At 43.1% G+C, this 21,914-nt stretch overlaps 1 long non-coding RNA gene across 3 annotated transcripts in view; it reads right to left on the bottom strand.

Annotated features, from left to right (window-relative positions):
- Positions 1-2,227: 2,227 nt before the first annotated feature.
- Positions 2,228-21,914, bottom strand: part of LOC106882367 (uncharacterized) — a 102,577-nt gene continuing 82,890 nt past the window's right edge. For all 3 annotated transcript variants that reach the window (XR_016237649.1, XR_016237648.1, XR_001410990.3), the window contains one exon: positions 2,228-21,914. This exon is cut by the window's right edge and continues 61,281 nt beyond it. This is a non-coding gene — a long non-coding RNA (uncharacterized LOC106882367).

Here is a 21,914-nt window from a genome sequence, read left to right as displayed (position 1 = left end):
TGAAATTGGCCAGTTTGAAGACAACCACATAGTAACGATGGCCGACTCTATCAGTTGGTTCAAATTTATCAGAGCAATACTAAAACCGTATTTATTATCTCCCAACTCTACAAAGTATCGCCTAAAGTGGAAGCTGTTGTAGATAAGTTTTTCCTGAAATCACACAGGTCTTTACTTTTCCAACGCTACCAATTTCTAGCACCGATCTTGTCTAGTACGTTAATCAAAATCTTAAAACTTTGGTTTCAAACACTACTGACTTGTAGAAATTGCAGGTTTTCCGTTTTTACCCTTTCCTCCTATCGGCAAGTCTTGCATAATCCCGACATTCGATTAAGGTATCAAATCAATTTCCCCTAGTACTTAAGTGTGGGACATTCCCCAAAAAGCTTCTAGATATATCATTGCTTTGCCCGGTTGAGACACTGATGACCACTAGTCTGAAGGTATTGTTTTCATTACTGTTCACATCGATTTATCGCCCGTACTACGAGATCCAAACCTTTGCAAAATGATACTGCAACCCTACTTCTCTATCTGGGACGATATGCGATGCATAAACTCATAATCGAAGATGAGCGAGAGCACGCACCTTCTGGAAATATTGATGTCACTGACAACTTCTATGTACATTTCTTGGCCCCAAAAACGTAAAGTAAGAGACGTCATTCACTTTTGCCTTGAAGGACTTGCTGATCTCCTCAGTGGACAGGAGTTTCTTGAAAGGATCCTCCAAAAATGTTCTTGTGAGCTCTATCCTGGAACATTTCTATATTACCTACGAATATTTTTCTTAGATTGTTTTTGTTCTCAAAACTTTTTCAGTTGTGGCCTGTTGATTTTCTCAAAAAATTCCACCCTATGTAGTTTTGGTCTCCTCACCCCTGAAGCTTATGAACTTTTTTTTATTTACAAGTGAAATCGATGAGGGATGGTTATTGAGTTAGGTTAACGGTATTCATATATTGTTGATCTTGATATTTTTGAGGTAATGGCTGATCAAGAGGCTTTCTGTTTCCTCATTGAACTAGAGTGGTCTATTTTTTTTTTTTTTTGTATTTATTTCTGTTCCCAGAAAAGAAAAAAAAGGTAGTGTTCAACAGACTCATCTCGATCTCGTTGCACAGCAAAACTTCGGAATTTGAGGAACTTATGTATACTGATGTGTTTTGCTTTCGGTCAACTTTTTGTGTTGGAGTGTATAAATAATCCTTGTAGTCTGTAATGTTAATCTCTGCTATTGTTAATTTGAGGATCTCTACTGTTGTTGGCTTGTGACGCTTTTCTGCTCACCAGCTCTTTCACACCACATACCCAAAAGTAGCTATTCTTTTGATAAGAGTTCGGGGTAACAATGGCTTTTAAGTGGTACAAGGTAACAAAGTACAGGGAGATAGTTTCCAATGTTAAATTCTCATTACTTAAAATAGAAGTTTATATATTTTCGGTACCTCATATTCATATTTACTATAAGGTTCTGCTAATTCAGTACTGTGGGAATTAGGTAGTGCCAGTGAAATGAAACCCAAAAAAGAAAAATTTTATTTTAAAATCAAGTCATTGAATATGTAACTAATTTTCAAGTAGCTTCATTAGCTGCCAACATCTCTTTTACCAGCCTTATTTAGTTTACAAATGGCATGTATTTTAAAGTCCTAAAACATTTCACTATCAACACACAAGCTTCCACAATACCCATATCTTTGTGATAGCTTAGCATTTACAATGACCCAGGAAGTGATACATTCTTGGATAGTTTTCCACTTAGCACTAATTTTACTTTAACATTGGAAAACACTATCATGATTGGACGGGCAAAAGTAGACAAAGGCGTAAGTGCTGATCAGATTTCTTTACAGCTTCAGTATTAACACCAGAAAATAAAAATTGAAATGCAAAAGTATGACAGGCTATTGGCTCTTTACAGTGGATTTTGTCACTGCAATACTCATATGATCAACAAAGAGTGGTTAATATGAGACAGACTAATTGAATTTAGGTTTTCTTGTATTTCTTAAGATTGATTTCTAACGATTAATTTGTAATGAGAAAACCCACAGATACTGATTTTTATTACTACACTTAGTGAAAGCAAAACATAAAAAAAAAAAAAAAAAAAACCCTAGAAGTACATTAGTTTTTCTATTCATGTTGAGGTGTAGATAAAATAGGAAATGACGCTGACGAAAGGGAAACAGCTTTAGAAGAAATGAAATAAAAACAAAAATGTTGCAAGTAAAACTTTATTCTTCATATATTAAAAAAAAAAAATTACAAGTAAAATATACAGTTAGAAATTTTAAATGTTTCTTTAGAATATTACTTGGAAAATCAATATTAAACATGCCACTGAAGTAAAATACTCATTTAGATAATGTAACCATTAGCTGATACAATACAAAGAGAATTATTAAACATTGCTACAATTACCTGTTATGGAGTATCACCTATCCTAAGTAAAAGTCACTAAAGTATTCAACTGTAGGCTATAACTTGGAATTAAAAACTAACAAACTGTGACAACCTGATCTATACCAGTATGGAAAAGCTGACATAAAATGACAATAATGTAATTATCTTTGATTTATTGGGCCTATTTTCCATTGAATTCTTAAATTTTGAAATTACTTAATATATTACATTTTTTCATATATAACTTACAACAAAAGTGTGATGCAAAAAATACAGTTTACTTGAAAAAATTATACATTTTATTTTTCTTCATTACTTAAAACTTAAACTTCATTAAAATCAAACAATGTACCAAATTTATTATTCTACTTTCAATTTCCATCCATCTACTCTTTGCCAAGATATATGAATCATGGTTACTTGACTCTATCATCCTGTTGTCACCTGCTTTTTGTGCTCTACATTCTTGTTACCACAAGCATCAGTCACTCTTTACCACCACCAGTTCTGAGGTACAGTTGTCCCATTTCCGTCTTCTCAATGTCACGACACTTCAGTAAACATTCTTCTGCTCCATGTTCCCGCAGTCTCCATATTCCAACCACAGTCACTCTCTCTCCATGTACCAGTTGTCACCACATGCCAACCACAGTCACTCTCTTCCATGCTCTTCTGATCACGTCCTAGTCACAGTTGTTCTCCAAATCTTCCTGTTGCCATTACATGCTTTACAGTTGCTCTGCTTGATGTTCCACTCATAGTTGCTACACTCCATCTTGCTGTTGTTACCATGTTCTAGTCATAGTTGCTCTTCTGTTTGCTCCTGTTGTGAACACTTCTATGTCACAGCTACTCTTTCCAATGTCCCTGTTGCCCTGTTCCATGTTCTTGTAGTTTCCATATTCCAGTCATAGTTGCTCTCTCCTATGTATCAGTTGTCACCTCATGCCAGTCACAATTCTTCAAATCTTCCATGCTGCTCTGATCACCACATCTTACAGCTGTTCCCCAAATTTTCCTGTTGCCACCACATACATCACAGTTACTGTCTTCCTGCTGTCACCACTCTCTAGTTAAAGCTACCCTACTTCATGGTCCACATGTCACCACATTCTAGTCAGTTACTATTCTGTCTGTTCATATTATCGACACACCTTAGTCAGAGCTGCTCTTCTCTGTTCCTGTTGCCATCACAGTTGCTTTTCCTCATGTTCTAGTATCACCAAATCCAAGTCACACTCACTCAGCTCAATGTTCCTGTTGTCACAGTTGCTCTGCACCATGTTTCCATGTTCCAGTCATAGTTGCTCTCCCTATATACCAATTGCCACCACATACCAGTCACAGTCGTTCTGCTACCACCAAATCTTGATTTACACTTCATTTTCTCCATCTTCCTGTTTTACCACCTCTCTCTCTGCTGCCTTGCTTCACCTCCCAGCACCTCAACTCTCAGTTGCTCTCTACCATGTTCTAGACTAAATCATTCTCTTCCATGCTGCTCTGATCACCACAACTAGTCCACTCTAATCTTCTTGTTACCACACGTTTTCCTTGTCACCACATTCCAGTCACAGTTCTTCTTCAAATCTTCCTGTTGCCACCACATGTAACAGTTGCTCTGCTGCCACCACCTCTATTTTACCAGTTCTGTCATCTTGAGCTCACAACACCACAATTCAGTTTCTAACTGCCTTCTTCCTGCTCTGTAGGATGTTCCACTCAGTTGCTCACTATCTTGCTATTGTCACCACATTCTGCTAACAGTTGCTCTTCTCCATGTTCTTGTAGCCACCATATTCCAGTAAATATTTATGTCAAGCTCTACTTTATGTTCTTGCAGTTTCCATATTTCAGTCATGGTTGCTCTCTTCCATGTACCAGTTGTTACCACATGCCAGTCACAGTTGCTCTGCTTCACCCTCTTGTCCCATTTCAGTTTAGGCATTCCATTCTATGTCACTGCTGCCACCAAATCTCAGTCAGTTGTTCTGCTCCATGTTTATGTAGCCACATCCTCTTGATTACACCTTATTTTCTCAATCTTCCCATTGCTGCCGCCACCTCTGACAGCTGCTCTGCTTCACTTTCCTGCAGTCTCAGCATCTCAACTCACAGCTGCTCCACTCCAATCTTTTTGCTGCCATCACATACATCGAGGTTGCTCTCAGTTCCATTATTCTGCTATCATCACATTCCTGTCATAGTTGCTCTATTGCATCTAGCTGTTTTCATCACATTCTGGCCTCAAATGTTCTGCTCCATGTTCCTGTCAGTTGCTTTCTCACATGTACAAGTTGTTCTTCAAACCTTCGTCATCATAGATGTTACTGTTGTGCTTCTGTTACCACTGTTCCATGTCATATTGTGGTCACGACATCGCAATTCCCAGCCGATCACCTCCCTCTTCCTGCCGTCAACACCAGTTCAAGTTGCTCTGCTCCATGTTCCACCCTAACATTCTGCTCACTTTTGCTCTTCAGTTTATTCCTGTTGTCAACACCTCTATGTTCCTCTTGCCAACACATCCATCACAGTTGCTCTCCTTCTTCCTTTTGACACCAAATCCAAGTCACATTTGCTCTGCTTTATGTTCCAGTAGCCTCCATATTCCAGTAAAAGTTACTTTGCACCACGTTCCTGCAGTTTCCATATTCCTGACATTGTTGCTCTGCTCCACGTTTCATGTCCCCTTGGTCAGTCAGTTTTTCATGTCCCTCTTCCTGCTGTCACTACACTCCAGTTAAAGTTGCTCTGCTTTATGTTCCACTCCATCTTGCTGTTGTCACCTCACCATACTCTAGTCATAGCTACTCTTTTCAATGTTCCTGTTGCCATCACAGGTGCCCTGCTCCATGTTCTTGTAGTTTCCATATTCCAGTCAGTTGGTCTCTCTCTCATGTACCAGTTGTCACCTCATGCCAGTCACAGTTGCTTTTTTTTTATTTTCCTGTTGTCACCAAATCCAAGTCACATTTGCTCAGCTTCATGTTCCTGCAGCCTCCATATTCCAGTAAAGATTGTTCTGCTCCATGTTTCTGTATTTTCCACATTCCAGTCATGGTCACTCTCTCCCATGTACCATTTACAGCTGTTCTCCAAATCTTGTTGCCATCACATACATCACACTTCCTCTGCTTCATCTTCCTGCAGTCTCAGCAACTCAACCAACACTTGCTATCATCCATCTTCCTGTTGTCACATTCCTTTTATTGTTGCTCTCTCCTATGATGCTCTGATCACCATATCCCACAGTTGCTCTGCTCCAATCTTTTTGTCGTCACCAATTTCCTGTTAAAATTGCTCTGCTCCATTCCATCTTGTTTTCATCACATTCAAGTCACAGCTGCTTCTCTGTCTGTTCATGTTCTCAACACCTCGATCTCACAGCTGCTCTTCACGTTCTTATTGCCAACACACCTGTCAGCTGCTCTTCATCTTCCTGTTACCAAATCCAAGTTACACTTGCTTTGTTCATGTTCCTGCAGTTTCCATATTCCATTCATGGTATAGCTGCTCTCTTCCATGTACTCATTGTCACCATATGCCAGATGCAATGGCTCTTTTCTGATCACTACATCCTACAGTTGCTCTACTTCAATCTTTCTGTTGCCATGCTGTCACCACTTTTTATGTCATCTTGTGGTCACCCCACCACAATTCATAGTTGCTCACTTTTATCTTCCTGCTGTCACCACATTCCAGTCGCAGCCGCTCTTCTGTTTGTTCCTGATGTCAACACATTCATGTCACAGCAGCTCTTCCTTGTTCTTGTTGCCAACACATCCATCACAGTTGCTCTTCTTCATCTTCCTGTTGTCACCAAATCCAAGTCACCATTGCTCTGCTTCATGTTCTCGTTGCCACTTCATTTTCTGCCATCTTCCTGCACTTTAACTCACACTTGCTTTCTTCCATGCTGCTTTGATGACCATAGCCCACAGTTGCTCTTCTCAAATACTTTTCTTGCCAAACATTCATTTCCATCTTCCTGCTCCCATCATACACCAGTTAAAGTTGCTCTGCTCCATGTTCCATTCATCACCACATTCCAGTCAAAGATGCTCCACTCCATCTTGCTATTTTCATTACATTCTGGTCATAGTTGCTCTTTTGTTTCTTCCTGTTGTCAGCACTTTTATGTCACAGCTGCTCCATGTCTGCATATTCCAGTTGGTCTTCACCATATACCAGTTGTCACATGTCATTCAGTTACTCTTTAAATCTTCCAGTTGCCGTCACAAACGTCATTGTTGCTCTGCTGTCACTGCTGTTCTATGTCAAATTGTGGTCATGACACCTCAATTCACAGTTGCTTTGCTCCCTCCCCTTGCTGTAACTACACTCCAGTTGAAATTGATCTGCTCCATGTCCCATTCATCATTTTGCAATTGTCACCACATTCTAGTCATAGTTGCTCTTCTGTTTGTTCCTGTTGTCAACACCTTTATGTCACAGTTTCCCTTCTCCATATTTTTGTCAACACATCCATCACAGTTGCTCTGCTCCATGTTTCTCTTTTCACCAGATCCTAGCCATTGTTGCCCTGCTCCATGGTGTGGTCATTACCACATGCAGTTACTCTTTATCATCATCAGTTCTCAAGTAGAGTTGCACTTACGTATCTTCATATCATTACATGCCAGTCACAGTTGCTCATCCATCTTCCTGCTGTCCCTTGCTGCACATTCCTGTTGTTATGTCACTCCAGTCACTGTTACTCTGCTCCATGTTCCACAGTCTAGTCATAAGTGCTCTACTCCACCTTGCTGTTATCAACACATTCTACTCACAGTTGCTCTTCTCAATGTCCTTGTTGCCATCACATATCACAGTTGTTCTGCTCCACATTCTTGTTGAAACCAATTCTCAGTCAAGTTGCTATACTCCATCTAGTCATCATCACCTGACGACTGTTCCACTTCATCTTCCTTCTGTAGTGTCACCTGAACTCAAAGCTCATCCATATTCCTATTGCCACCACAACCCAGTGACATTTGCTTTGCTTCATGCTCTTGTTGTCAATAAATCCTAGTCACTTCTCTGTCAATGCTATCACAGTTGCTCATTTTATTCTTCCTACTGTCACCAGACTCCAGTTGAAGTTGCTCTGCTCTACCTTACTGTTGCCACCACATTCTGTTACACTTGCTCTTACTTTTGTTCCTACTGTCAACACCTCTATACCACAGCCGCCCCTTTTCTGCATCAGTCACAATCACCCTTCTTGTCACCAAACTGCCGCCCCTTTTCTGCATCAGTCACAATCACTCTTCTTGTCACCAAACTGACTTCACAGCAGTTCTGCTCCATGCTCCGTAGTTTACAGATTCCAGTCATAATTGTTCTGCTCCATGTTCCTGTTCTACTTTGTTGACACCACATTCTGGTCGCAGTTGCTCTGCTCCATGTTCCTGCTGTCACCAAACCCCAGTCACAGTTGCTTTGCTCTGCTCTAACTTGCTGTCATCACAAAATTCTGGCTGCAGTTGCTCTACTTCACACACCTATTGCCACCTAAGCCATAGTTGCTCTGCTCCACCTTGATGTTGTCACCAGCTTCTTGTCATCAAAACCCAGAAAGTTGCTCTGCTAGAACTTGTAGATGTCACCACATTCTGGTTACAGTTTCTGTGCTCCATGTTCCTGCTGTCATCAAATCGCAGTCATACTTGTTCTGCTCCATATGTCTGTTATCAAATCCTAGTCACAGTTGCTCTGCTTCATGTTCTTGCTGTCATCAAATCCCAGTCACAGTTGCTCTGCTTCATGTTCCTGCTGTCACCAAATCTAAGTAATAGTAGCTCTGCTCCATGTTCTTGCTGCCATCAAATCCCAGTCACAATTGCTCTGCTTCATGTTCCCGCTGTCACCAAATCCCAGTCACAGTTGCTCTGTTCCATCTTGCTGTTGTTACCACATTCCAATCACAGTTGCTCTGCTTGATGTTCCTGATGTCACCAAAGCTAAGTAATAGTATCTTTGCTTCATGTTCCTGATGTCACCAAATCTAAGTAATAGTAGCTCTGCTCTATGATCTTGCTGTCATCAAACCCCACTCACAGTTACTTTGTTCCATCTTTCTGTTGTTATCACATTCCAGTCACAGTTGCTCTGTTCCATCTTGCTGTTACCACATTCCAGTCAGTTTCTCTGCTTCATGTTCCTGATATCATCAAATCCCAGTCACAGTTGCTCTGCTTCATGTTCTTGCTGTCATCAAATCTAAGTAATAGTAGCTTTGTTTCATGTTTTTGCTGTCACCAAATCTAAGTAATAGTAGCTCTGCTCCATGTTCTTGTTGCCATCAAATCCCAGTCACAGCTGCTCTATTCCATCTTGGTGTTCTTACCACATTCCAGTCACAGTTGCTCTGCTTCATGTTCCCGCTGTCACCAAATCGCAGTCACAGTTGCTCTGTTCCATCTTGCTGCTGTTACCACATTCCAGTCACAGTCGCTCTGCTGCATGTTCTTGCTGTCACCAAATCTAAGTAATAGTAGCTCTGCTTCATGTTCCTGCTGTCACAGTTGCTCTGTTCTGTCTTGCTGTTGTTACCACATTCCAGTCACAGTTGGTCTGCTGCATGTTCTTGCTGTCACCAAATCTAAGTAATAGTAGCTCTCTTCCATGTTCTTGCAGTCACCAAATCCAAGTTACAGTTGCTTTGCTTCATGTTCTTGCTGTCATCAAATCCCAGTCACAGTTGGTCTGCTGCATGTTCTTGCTGTCACCAAATCCCAGTCACAGTTGCTCTGGTCCGTCTTGCTGTTGTTACCACATTCCAGTCACAGTTGCACTGTTTCATGTTCTTGCTGTCACAAAATCCCAGTCACAGTTGCTCTGTTCCGTTTGTTGTTGTTACCACATTCCAGTCACAGTTGGTCTGCTGCATGTTCTTGCTGTCACGAAATCTAAGTAATAGTAGCTCTGCTCCATGTTCTTGCTGTCATCAAATCCCAGTCACAGTTGCACTGCTGCATGTTCTTGCTGTCACCAAATCTAAGCCAAAGTTTCTCTGCTCCACTTTGATGTCACCAGCTTCTTGTCATCAAAACCCACACACAGTTGCTCAGCTAGAACTTGTAGTTGTTACCACATGCTGCTTGCAGCTGCTCTGCTTCATGTTCAAGTCATAGTTTCTCTGTTCCATGTTTCTGCTGCCACCAAATCCCAGTCACAGTTGCCCTGTTCCACCTTGCTGTTGTTACCACATTCCAGTCACTGTTGCTCTGCTTCATGGTCTTGTTGCCACTAAGTCTAAGCCACAGTTGCTTTGCTCCATGTTTCTGCTGTAACCACCTCCAAATCACAGACAGTTGCTCTGCTCTATCTTGCTGTTGCCACCACATTGTTACACTTGCTCTTACTTTTGTTCCTACTGTCAACACCTCTATATCACAGCCGCCCCTTTTCTGCATCAGTCACAATCACTCTTCTTGTCACCAAACTGACTTCACAGCAGTTCTGCTCCATGCGCCTTAGTTTATAGATTCCAGTCATAATTGTTCTGCTCCATGTTCCTGTTCTACTTTGTTGACATCACATTTTGGTCGCAGTTGCTCTGCTCCATGTTCCTGCTGTCACCAAACCCCAGTCACAGTTGCTTTGCTCTGCTCCAACTTGCTGTCATCACGAAATTCTGGCTGCAGTTGCTCTACTTCACACACCTATTGCCACCAAAGCCATAGTTGCTCTGCTCCACAATCCAGTCACAGTTGCACTGCTGCATGTTCTTGCTGTCACGAAATCTAAGTAATAGTAGCTCTGCTTCATGTTCTTGCTGCCATCAAATCCCAGTAACAGTTGCTCTGCTTCATGTTCCCGCTGTCACCAAATCCCAGTCACAGTTGCTGTCATCACAAAATTCTGGCTGCAGTTGCTCTACTTCACACACCTATTGCCACCTAAGCCATAGTTGCTCTGCTCCACCTTGATGTTGTCACCAGCTTCTTGTCATCAAAACCCAGAAAGTTGCTCTGCTAGAACTTGTAGATGTCACCACATTCTGGTTACAGTTTCTGTGCTCCATGTTCCTGCTGTCATCAAATCGCAGTCATACTTGTTCTGCTCCATGTCTGTTATCAAATCCTAGTCACAGTTGCTCTGCTTCATATTCTTGCTGTCATCAAATACCAGTCGCAGTTACTCTGCTTCATGTTCCCGCTGTCACCAAATCCCAATCACAGTTGCTCTGTTCCATCTTGCTGTTACCACATTCTAGTCAGTTTCTCTGCTTCATGTTTCTGCTGTCACCAAATCTAAGTAATAGTAGCTCTGCTCTATGATCTTGCTGTCATCAAATCTCACTCACAGTTGCTATGTTCCATCTTGCTGTTGTTATCACATTCCAGTCACAGTAGCTCTGTTTCATGTTCTTGCTGTTAGGAAATCTAAGTAATAGTAGCTCTGCTTCATGCTCCTGCTGTCACCAAATCCCAGTCACAGTTGCTCTGTTCCGTCTTGCTGTTGTTACCACCTTCCAGTCACAGTTGCTCGGCTTCATGTTCCTGCTGTCACAGTTGCTCTGTTCCGTTTGTTGTTGTTACCACATTCCAGTCACAGTTGGTCTGCTGCATGTTCTTGCTGTCACCAAATCTAAGTAATAGTAGCTCTGCTCCATGTTCTTGCTGTCATCAAATCCCAGTCACAGTTGCACTGCTGCATGTTCTTGCTGTCACCAAATCTAAGCCAAAGTTTCTCTGCTCCACTTTGATGTCACCAGCTTCTTGTCATCAAAACCCACACACAGTTGCTCAGCTAGAACTTGTAGTTGTTACCACATGCTGCTTGCAGCTGCTCTGCTTCATGTTCAAGTCATAGTTTCTCTGTTCCATGTTTCTGCTGCCACCAAATCCCAGTCACAGTTGCCCTGTTCCACCTTGCTGTTGTTACCACATTCCAGTCACTGTTGCTCTGCTTCATGGTCTTGTTGCCACTAAGTCTAAGCCACAGTTGCTTTGCTCCATGTTTCTGCTGTAACCACCTCCAAATCACAGACAGTTGCTCTGCTCTATCTTGCTGTTGCCACCACATTCTGTTACACTTGCTCTTACTTTTGTTCCTACTGTCAACACCTCTATATCACAGCCGCCCCTTTTCTGCATCAGTCACAATCACTCTTCTTGTCACCAAACTGACTTCACAGCAGTTCTGCTCCATGCGCCTTAGTTTATAGATTCCAGTCATAATTGTTCTGCTCCATGTTCCTGTTCTACTTTGTTGACATCACATTTTAGTCGCAGTTGCTCTGCTCCATGTTCCTGCTGTCACCAAACCCCAGTCACAGTTGCTTTGCTCTGCTCCAACTTGCTGTCATCACGAAATTCTGGCTGCAGTTGCTCTACTTCACACACCTATTGCCACCAAAGCCATAGTTGCTCTGCTCCACAATCCAGTCACAGTTGCACTGCTGCATGTTCTTGCTGTCACGAAATCTAAGTAATAGTAGCTCTGCTTCATGTTCTTGCTGCCATCAAATCCCAGTAACAGTTGCTCTGCTTCATGTTCCCGCTGTTACCAAATCCCAGTCACAGTTGCTGTCATCACAAAATTCTGGCTGCAGTTGCTCTACTTCACACCCCTATTGCCACCTAAGCCATAGTTGCTCTGCTCCACCTTGATGTTGTCACCAGCTTCTTGTCATCAAAACCCAGAAAGTTGCTCTGCTAGAACTTGTAGATGTCACCACATTCTGGTTACAGTTTCTGTGCTCCATGTTCCCGCTGTCATCAAATCGCAGTCATACTTGTTCTGCTCCATGTCTGTTATCAAATCCTAGTCACAGTTGCTCTGCTTCATGTTCTTGCTGTCATCAAATACCAGTCGCAGTTACTCTGCTTCATGTTCCCGCTGTCACCAAATCCCAATCACAGTTGCTCTGTTCCATCTTGCTGTTACCACATTCTAGTCAGTTTCTCTGCTTCATGTTCCTGCTGTCACCAAATCTAAGTAATAGTAGCTCTGCTCTATGATCTTGCTGTCATCAAATCTCACTCACAGTTGCTATGTTCCATCTTGCTGTTGTTATCACATTCCAGTCACAGTAGCTCTGTTTCATGTTCTTGCTGTTAGGAAATCTAAGTAATAGTAGCTCTGCTTCATGCTCCTGCTGTCACCAAATCCCAGTCACAGTTGCTCTGTTCCGTCTTGCTGTTGTTACCACCTTCCAGTCACAGTTGCTCGGCTTCATGTTCCTGCTGTCACAGTTGCTCTGTTCCGTCTTGCTGTTGTTACCACATTCCAGTCACAGTTGCTCTGCTTCATGTTCTTGCTGTCACTGAAATCTAAGTAATAGTACCTCTGTTTCATGTTCTTGCTGTCACCAAATCCCAGTTACAGTTACACTGCTTCCTGTTCCTGCTGTCACCAAATCCCAGTCAAAGTTGCTCTGTTCTGTCTCGCTGTCACCAAATCTAAGTAATAGTAGCTCTGCTCCATGTTCTTGCTGTCATCAAAACCCAGTCACAGTTGCTCTGTTCCATCTTGCTGTTACCACATTCCAGTCAGTTTCTCTGCTTCATGTTCCTGATATCATCAAATCTCAGTCACAGTTGCTCTGCTCTATGTTCTTGCTGTCATCAAATCCCACTCACAGTTGTTCTGCTTCATGTTTCTGCTGTCACCAAATCCCACTCACAGTTGCTCTTCTTCATGTTCCTGCTGTCACCAAATCCCAGTCAAAGTTGCTCTGTTCTGTCTTGCTGATGTTACCACATTCCAGTCACAGTTGCACTGCTGCATGTTCTTGCTGTCACCAAATCTAAGTAATAGCAGCTCTGCTCCATGTTCTTGCTGTCATCAAAACCCAGTCACAGTTGCTCTGTTCCATCTTGCTGTTACCACATTCCAGTCAGTTTCTCTGCTTCATGTTCCTGATATCATCAAATCTCAGTCACAGTTGCTCTGTTCTATCTTGCTGTTGTTATCACACTCCAATCACAGTTGGTCTACTTCATGTTCTTGCTGTCATCAAATCCCAGTCACAGTTGCTCTGCTTCATGTTCTTGCTGTCATCAAATCTAAGTAATAGTAGCTCTGCTCCATGTTCTTGTTGCCATCAAATCCCAGTCACAGTTGCACTATTCCATCTTGGTGTTCTTACCACATTCCAGTCACAGTTGCTCTGCTTCATGTTCCCGCTGTCACCAAATCCCAGTCACAGTTGCTCTGTTCCGTCTTGCTGTTGTTACCACCTTCCAGTCACAGCTGCTCGGCTTCATGTTCCTGCTGTCACAGTTGCTCTGTTCCGTCTTGCTGTTGTTACCACATTCCAGTCACAGTTGCTCTGCTTCATGTTCTTGCTGTCACCAAATCCCAGTCAAAGTTGCTCTGTTCTGTCTTACTGATGTTACCACATTCCAGTCACAGTTGCACTGCTGCATGTTCTTGCTGTCACCAAATCTAAGTAATAGTAGCTCTGTTCCATGTTCTTGCTGTCATCAAATCCCAGTCACAGTTGCTCTGTTCTGTCTTGCTATTGTTACCACATTCCAGTCACAGTTGCTCTGCTCCATGTTCTTGCTGCCATCAAATCCCAGTCACAGTTGCTCTGCTTCATGTTCCCGCTGTCACCAAATCCCAATCACAGTTGCTCTGTTCCATCTTGCTGTTACCCCATTCCAGTCAGTTTCTCTGCTTCATGTTCCTGATGTCACCAAATCTAAGTATAGTAGCTCTGCTCTATGATCTTGCTGTCATCAAATCCCACTCACAGTTGCTCTGCTTCATGTTTCTGCTGTCACCAAATCTAAGTAATAGTAGCTCTGCTCTATGATCTTGGTGTCATCAAATCCCACTCACAGTTGCTCTGTTCCGTCTTGCTGTTGTTACCACATTCCAGTCACAGTTGCTCTGCTCCATGTTCTTGCTGCCATCAAACCCCAGTCACAGTTGCTCTGCTTCATGTTCCCGCTGTCACCAAATCCCAATCACAGTTGCTCTGTTTCATCTTGCTGTTATCACATTCCAGTCAGTTTCTCTGCTTCATGTTCCTGATGTCACCAAATCTAAGTATAGTAGCTCTGCTCTATGATCTTGCTGTCATCAAATCCCACTCACAGTTGCTCTGCTTCATGTTTCTGCTGTCACCAAATCTAAGTAATAGTAGCTCTGCTCTATGATCTTGGTGTCATCAAATCCCACTCACAGTTGCTCTTCTTCATGTTCCTGCTGTCACCAAATCCCAGTTATAGTTGCTCTGTTCTGTCTTGCTGATGTTACCACATTCCAGTCACAGTTGCACTGCTGCATGTTCTTGCTGTCACCAAATCTAAGTAATAGTAGCTCTGCTCCATGTTCTTGCTGTCATCAAATCCCAGTCACAGTTGCTCTGTTCCGTCTTGCTGTTGTTACTACATTCCAGTCACAGTTGCTCTGCTCCATGTTCTTGCTGCCATCAAATCCCAGTCACAGTTGCTCTGCTTCATGTTCCCGCTGTCACCAAATCCCAATCACAGTTGCTCTGTTTCATCTTGCTGTTATCACATTCCAGTCAGTTTCTCTGCTTCATGTTCCTGATGTCACCAAATCTAAGTATAGTAGCTCTGCTCTATGATCTTGCTGTCATCAAATCCCACTCACAGTTGCTCTGCTTCATGTTTCTGCTGTCACCAAATCTAAGTAATAGTAGCTCTGCTCTATGATCTTGGTGTCATCAAATCCCACTCACAGTTGCTCTTCTTCATGTTCCTGCTGTCACCAAATCCCAGTCAAAGTTGCTCTGTTCTGTCTTGCTGTCACCAAATCCCAGTCAAAGTTGCTCTGTTCTGTCTTGCTGATGTTACCACATTCCAGTCACAGTTGCACTGCTGCATGTTCTTGCTGTCACCAAATCTAAGTAATAGCAGCTCTGCTCCATGTTCTTGCTGTCATCAAAACCCAGTCACAGTTGCTCTGTTCCATCTTGCTGTTACCACATTCCAGTCAGTTTCTCTGCTTCATGTTCCTGATATCATCAAATCTCAGTCACAGTTGCTCTGTTCTATCTTGCTGTTGTTATCACACTCCAATCACAGTTGGTCTACTTCATGTTCTTGCTGTCATCAAATCTAAGTATAGTAGCTCTGCTCTATGATCTTGCTGTCATCAAATCCCACTCACAGTTGCTCTGCTTCATGTTTCTGCTGTCACCAAATCTAAGTAATAGTAGCTCTGCTCTATGATCTTGGTGTCATCAAATCCCACTCACAGTTGCTCTTCTTCATGTTCCTGCTGTCACCAAATCCCAGTTATAGTTGCTCTGTTCTGTCTTGCTGATGTTACCACATTCCAGTCACAGTTGCACTGCTGCATGTTCTTGCTGTCACCAAATCTAAGTAATAGTAGCTCTGCTCCATGTTCTTGCTGTCATCAAATCCCAGTCACAGTTGCTCTGTTCCGTCTTGCTGTTGTTACCACATTCCAGTCACAGTTGCTCTGCTCCATGTTCTTGCTGCCATCAAATCCCAGTCACAGTTGCTCTGCTTCATGTTCCCGCTGTCACCAAATCCCAATCACAGTTGCTCTGTTTCATCTTGCTGTTATCACATTCCAGTCAGTTTCTCTGCTTCATGTTCCTGATGTCACCAAATCTAAGTATAGTAGCTCTGCTCTATGATCTTGCTGTCATCAAATCCCACTCACAGTTGCTCTGCTTCATGTTTCTGCTGTCACCAAATCTAAGTAATAGTAGCTCTGCTCTATGATCTTGGTGTCATCAAATCCCACTCACAGTTGCTCCGTTCCGTCTTGCTGTTGTTACTACATTCCAGTCACAGTTGCTCTGCTCCATGTTCTTGCTGCCATCAAATCCCAGTCACAGTTGCTCTGCTTCATGTTCCCGCTGTCACCAAATCCCAATCACAGTTGCTCTGTTTCATCTTGCTGTTATCACATTCCAGTCAGTTTCTCTGCTTCATGTTCCTGATGTCACCAAATCTAAGTATAGTAGCTCTGCTCTATGATCTTGCTGTCATCAAATCCCACTCACAGTTGCTCTGCTTCATGTTTCTGCTGTCACCAAATCTAAGTAATAGTAGCTCTGCTCTATGATCTTGGTGTCATCAAATCCCACTCACAGTTGCTCTTCTTCATGTTCCTGCTGTCACCAAATCCCAGTTATAGTTGCTCTGTTCTGTCTTGCTGATGTTACCACATTCCAGTCACAGTTGCACTGCTGCATGTTCTTGCTGTCACCAAATCTAAGTAATAGTAGCTCTGCTCCATGTTCTTGCTGTCATCAAATCCCAGTCACAGTTGCTCTGTTCCGTCTTGCTGTTGTTACCACATTCCAGTCACAGTTGCTCTGCTCCATGTTCTTGCTGCCATCAAATCCCAGTCACAGTTGCTCTGCTTCATGTTCCCGCTGTCACCAAATCCCAATCACAGTTGCTCTGTTTCATCTTGCTGTTATCACATTCCAGTCAGTTTCTCTGCTTCATGTTCCTGATGTCACCAAATCTAAGTATAGTAGCTCTGCTCTATGATCTTGCTGTCATCAAATCCCACTCACAGTTGCTCTGCTTCATGTTTCTGCTGTCACCAAATCTAAGTAATAGTAGCTCTGCTCTATGATCTTGGTGTCATCAAATCCCACTCACAGTTGCTCTTCTTCATGTTCCTGCTGTCACCAAATCCCAGTCAAAGTTGCTCTGTTCTGTCTTGCTGTCACCAAATCCCAGTCAAAGTTGCTCTGTTCTGTCTTGCTGATGTTACCACATTCCAGTCACAGTTGCACTGCTGCATGTTCTTGCTGTCACCAAATCTAAGTAATAGCAGCTCTGCTCCATGTTCTTGCTGTCATCAAAACCCAGTCACAGTTGCCCTGTTCCATCTTGCTGTTACCACATTCCAGTCAGTTTCTCTGCTTCATGTTCCTGATATCATCAAATCTCAGTCACAGTTGCTCTGTTCTATCTTGCTGTTGTTATCACACTCCAATCACAGTTGGTCTACTTCATGTTCTTGTTGTCATCAAATCCCAGTCACAGTTGCTCTGTATCATGTTCTTGCTGTCATTAAATCTAAGTAATAGCTCTGTTTCATGTTCTTGCTGTCACCAAATCTAAGTAATAGTAGCTCTGCTCCATGTTCTTGTTGCCATCAAATCCCAGTCACAGTTGCTCTATTCCATCTTGGTGTTCTTACCACATTCCAGTCACAGTTGCTCTGCTTCATGTTCCAGCTGTCACCAAATCGCAGTCACAGTTGCTCTGTTCCATCTTGCTGTTGTTACCACATTCCAGTCACAGTTGCTCTGCTGCATGTTCTTGCTGTCACCAAATCTAAGTAATAGTCGCTCTGCTCTATGATCTTGCTGCCATCAAATCCCAGTCACAGTTGCTCTGGTCCGTCTTGCTGTTGTTACCACATTCCAGTCACAGTTGCTCTGCTTCATGTTCTTGCTGTCATCAAATCCCAGTCACAGTTGCTCTGTTCCGTTTGCTGTTGTTACCACATTCCAGTCATAGTTGGTCTGCTGCATGTTCTTGCTGTCACGAAATCTAAGTAATAGTAGCTCTGCTTCATGTTCCTGCTGTCACAGTTGCTCTGTTCTGTCTTGCTGTTGTTACCACATTCCAGTCACAGTTGGTCTGCTGCATGTTCTTGCTGTCACCAAATCTAAGTAATAGTAACTCTCTTCCATGTTCTTGCAGTCACCAAATCTAAGTTACAGTTGCTTTGCTTCATGTTCTTGCTGTCATCAAATCCCAGTCACAGTTGGTCTGCTGCATGTTCTTGCTGTCACCAAATCCCAGTCACAGTTGCTCTGGTCCGTCTTGCTGTTGTTACCACATTCCAGTCACAGTTGCTCTGCTTCATGTTCTTGCTGTCACCAAATCCCAGTCACAGTTGCTCTGTTCCGTTTGTTGTTGTTACCACATTCCAGTCACAGTTGGTCTGCTGCATGTTCTTGCTGTCACGAAATCTAAGTAATAGTAGCTCTGCTCCATGTTCTTGCTGTCATCAAATCCCAGTCACAGTTGCACTGCTGCATGTTCTTGCTGTCACCAAATCTAAGCCAAAGTTTCTCTGCTCCACTTTGATGTCACCAGCTTCTTGTCATCAAAACCCACACACAGTTGCTCAGCTAGAACTTGTAGTTGTTACCACATGCTGCTTGCAGCTGCTCTGCTTCATGTTCAAGTCATAGTTTCTCTGTTCCATGTTTCTGCTGCCACCAAATCCCAGTCACAGTTGCCCTGTTCCACCTTGCTGTTGTTACCACGTTCCAGTCACTGTTGCTCTGCTTCATGGTCTTGTTGCCACTAAGTCTAAGCCACAGTTGCTCTGCTCCATGTTTCTGCTGTAACCACCTCCAAATCACAGACAGTTGCTCTGCTCTATCTTGCTGTTGCCACCACATTCTGTTACACTTGCTCTTACTTTTGTTCCTACTGTCAACACCTCTATATCATAGCCGCCCCTTTTCTGCATCAGTCACAATCACTCTTCTTGTCACCAAACTGACTTCACAGCAGTTCTGCTCCATGCTCCGTAGTTTACAGATTCCAGTCATAATTGTTCTGCTCCATGTTCCTGTTCTACTTTGTTGACATCACATTCTGGTCGCAGTTGCTCTGCTCCATGTTCCTGCTGTCACCAAACCCCAGTCACAGTTGCTTTGCTCTACTCCAACTTGCTGTCATCACGAAATTCTGGCTGCAGTTGCTCTACTTCACACACCTAAGCCATAGTTGCTCTGCTCCACCTTGATGTTGTCACCAGCTTCTTGTCATCAAAACCCAGACAGTTGCTCTGCTAGAACTTGCAGTTGTCACCACATTCTGGTTACAGTTTCTGTGCTCCATGTTCCTGCTGTCATCAAATCTCAGTCATACTTGTTCTGCTCCATATGTCTGTTATCAAATCCTAGTCACAGTTGCTCTGCTTCATGTTCTTGCTGTCATCAAATCCCAGTCACAGTTGCTCTGTTTCATGTTCCTGCTGTCACCAAATCTAAGTAATAGTAGCTCTGCTCCATGTTCTTGCTGCCATCAAATCCCAGTCACAATTGCTCTGTTTCATGTTCCCGCTGTCACCGAATCCCAGTCACAGTTGCTCTGTTCCATTTTGCTGTTGTTACCACATTCCAATCACAGTTGCTCTGCTTCATGTTCCCGCTGCCACCAAATCCCAGTCACAGTTGCTGTCATCACAAAATTCTGGCTGTAGTTGCTCTACTTCACACACCTATTGCCACCTAAGCCATAGTTGCTCTGCTCCACCTTGATGTTGTCACCAGCTTCTTGTCATCAAAACCCAGAAAGTTGCTCTGCTAGAACTTGTAGATGTCACCACATTCTGGTTACAGTTTCTGTGCTCCATGTTCCTGCTGTCATCAAATCGCAGTCATACTTGTTCTGCTCCATATGTCTGTTATCAAATCCTAGTCACAGTTGCTCTGCTTCATGTTCTTGCTGTCATCAAATCTAAGTAATAGTAGCTCTGCTCCATGTTCTTGCTATCATCAAATCCCAGTCACAGTTGCTTTGTTCCGTCTTGCTGTTGTTACCACATTCCAGTCACAGTTGCGCTGCTCCATGTTCTTGCTATCATCAAATACCAGTCGCAGTTACTCTGCTTCATGTTGCCGCTGTCACCAAATCCCAATCACAGTTGCTCTGTTCCATCTTGCTGTTACCACATTCTAGTCAGTTTCTCTGCTTCATGTTCCCGATGTCACCAAATCTAAGTATAGTAGCTCTGCTCTATGACCTTGCTGCCATCAAATCCCAGTCACAGTTGCTCTGGTCCGTCTTGCTGTTGTTACCACATTCCAGTCACAGTTGCTCTGCTTCATGTTCTTGCTGTCATCAAATCCCAGTCACAGTTGCACTGCTGCATGTTCTTGCTGTCACCAAATCTAAGTAATAGTAGCTCTGCTTCATGTTCCTGCTGTCACAGTTGCTCTGTTCTGTCTTGCTGTTGTTACCACATTCCAGTCACAGTTGGTCTGCTGCATGTTCTTGCTGTCACCAAATCTAAGTAATAGTAGCTCTCTTCCATGTTCTTGCAGTCACCAAATCCCAGTCACAGTTGCTCTGGTCCGTCTTGCTGTTGTTACCACATTCCAGTCACAGTTGCACTGTTTCATGTTCTTGCTGTCACAAAATCCCAGTCACAGTTGCTCTGTTCCGTTTGTTGTTGTTACCACATTCCAGTCACAGTTGGTCTGCTGCATGTTCTTGCTGTCACGAAATCTAAGTAATAGTAGCTCTGCTCCATGTTCTTGCTGTCATCAAATCCCAGTCACAGTTGCACTGCTGCATGTTCTTGCTGTCACCAAATCTAAGCCAAAGTTTCTCTGCTCCACTTTGATGTCACCAGCTTCTTGTCATCAAAACCCACACACAGTTGCTCAGCTAGAACTTGTAGTTGTTACCACATGCTGCTTGCAGCTGCTCTGCTTCATGTTCAAGTCATAGTTTCTCTGTTCCATGTTTCTGCTGCCACCAAATCCCAGTCACAGTTGCCCTGTTCCACCTTGCTGTTGTTACCACATTCCAGTCACTGTTGCTCTGCTTCATGGTCTTGTTGCCACTAACTCTAAGCCACAGTTGCTTTGCTCCATGTTTCTGCTGTAACCACCTCCAAATCACAGACAGTTGCTCTGCTCTATCTTGCTGTTGCCACCACATTCTGTTACACTTGCTCTTACTTTTGTTCCTACTGTCAACACCTCTATATCACAGCCGCCCCTTTTCTGCATCAGTCACAATCACTCTTCTTGTCACCAAACTGACTTCACAGCAGTTCTGCTCCATGCGCCTTAGTTTATAGATTCCAGTCATAATTGTTCTGCTCCATGTTCCTGTTCTACTTTGTTGACATCACATTTTGGTCGCAGTTGCTCTGCTCCATGTTCCTGCTGTCACCAAACCCCAGTCACAGTTGCTTTGCTCTGCTCCAACTTGCTGTCATCACGAAATTCTGGCTGCAGTTGCTCTACTTCACACACCTATTGCCACCAAAGCCATAGTTGCTCTGCTCCACAATCCAGTCACAGTTGCACTGCTGCATGTTCTTGCTGTCACGAAATCTAAGTAATAGTAGCTCTGCTTCATGTTCTTGCTGCCATCAAATCCCAGTAACAGTTGCTCTGCTTCATGTTCCCGCTGTCACCAAATCCCAGTCACAGTTGCTGTCATCACAAAATTCTGGCTGCAGTTGCTCTACTTCACACACCTATTGCCACCTAAGCCATAGTTGCTCTGCTCCACCTTGATGTTGTCACCAGCTTCTTGTCATCAAAACCCAGAAAGTTGCTCTGCTAGAACTTGTAGATGTCACCACATTCTGGTTACAGTTTCTGTGCTCCATGTTGCTGCTGTCATCAAATCGCAGTCATACTTGTTCTGCTCCATATGTCTGTTATCAAATCCTAGTCACAGTTGCTCTGCTTCATGTTCTTGCTGTCATCAAATCTAAGTAATAGTAGCTCTGCTCCATGTTCTTGCTATCATCAAATCCCAGTCACAGTTGCTTTGTTCCGTCTTGCTGTTGTTACCACATTCCAGTCA

Source organism: Octopus bimaculoides, chromosome 20 (assembly GCF_046866305.1).
Source record: "Octopus bimaculoides isolate indiv1 chromosome 20, ASM4686630v1, whole genome shotgun sequence".
NCBI classification, from domain to species: domain Eukaryota; kingdom Metazoa; phylum Mollusca; class Cephalopoda; order Octopoda; family Octopodidae; genus Octopus; species Octopus bimaculoides.
The sequence above is the reverse complement of the archived record's forward strand: the minus strand, read 5'-3'. Positions and strand labels throughout refer to the sequence as shown.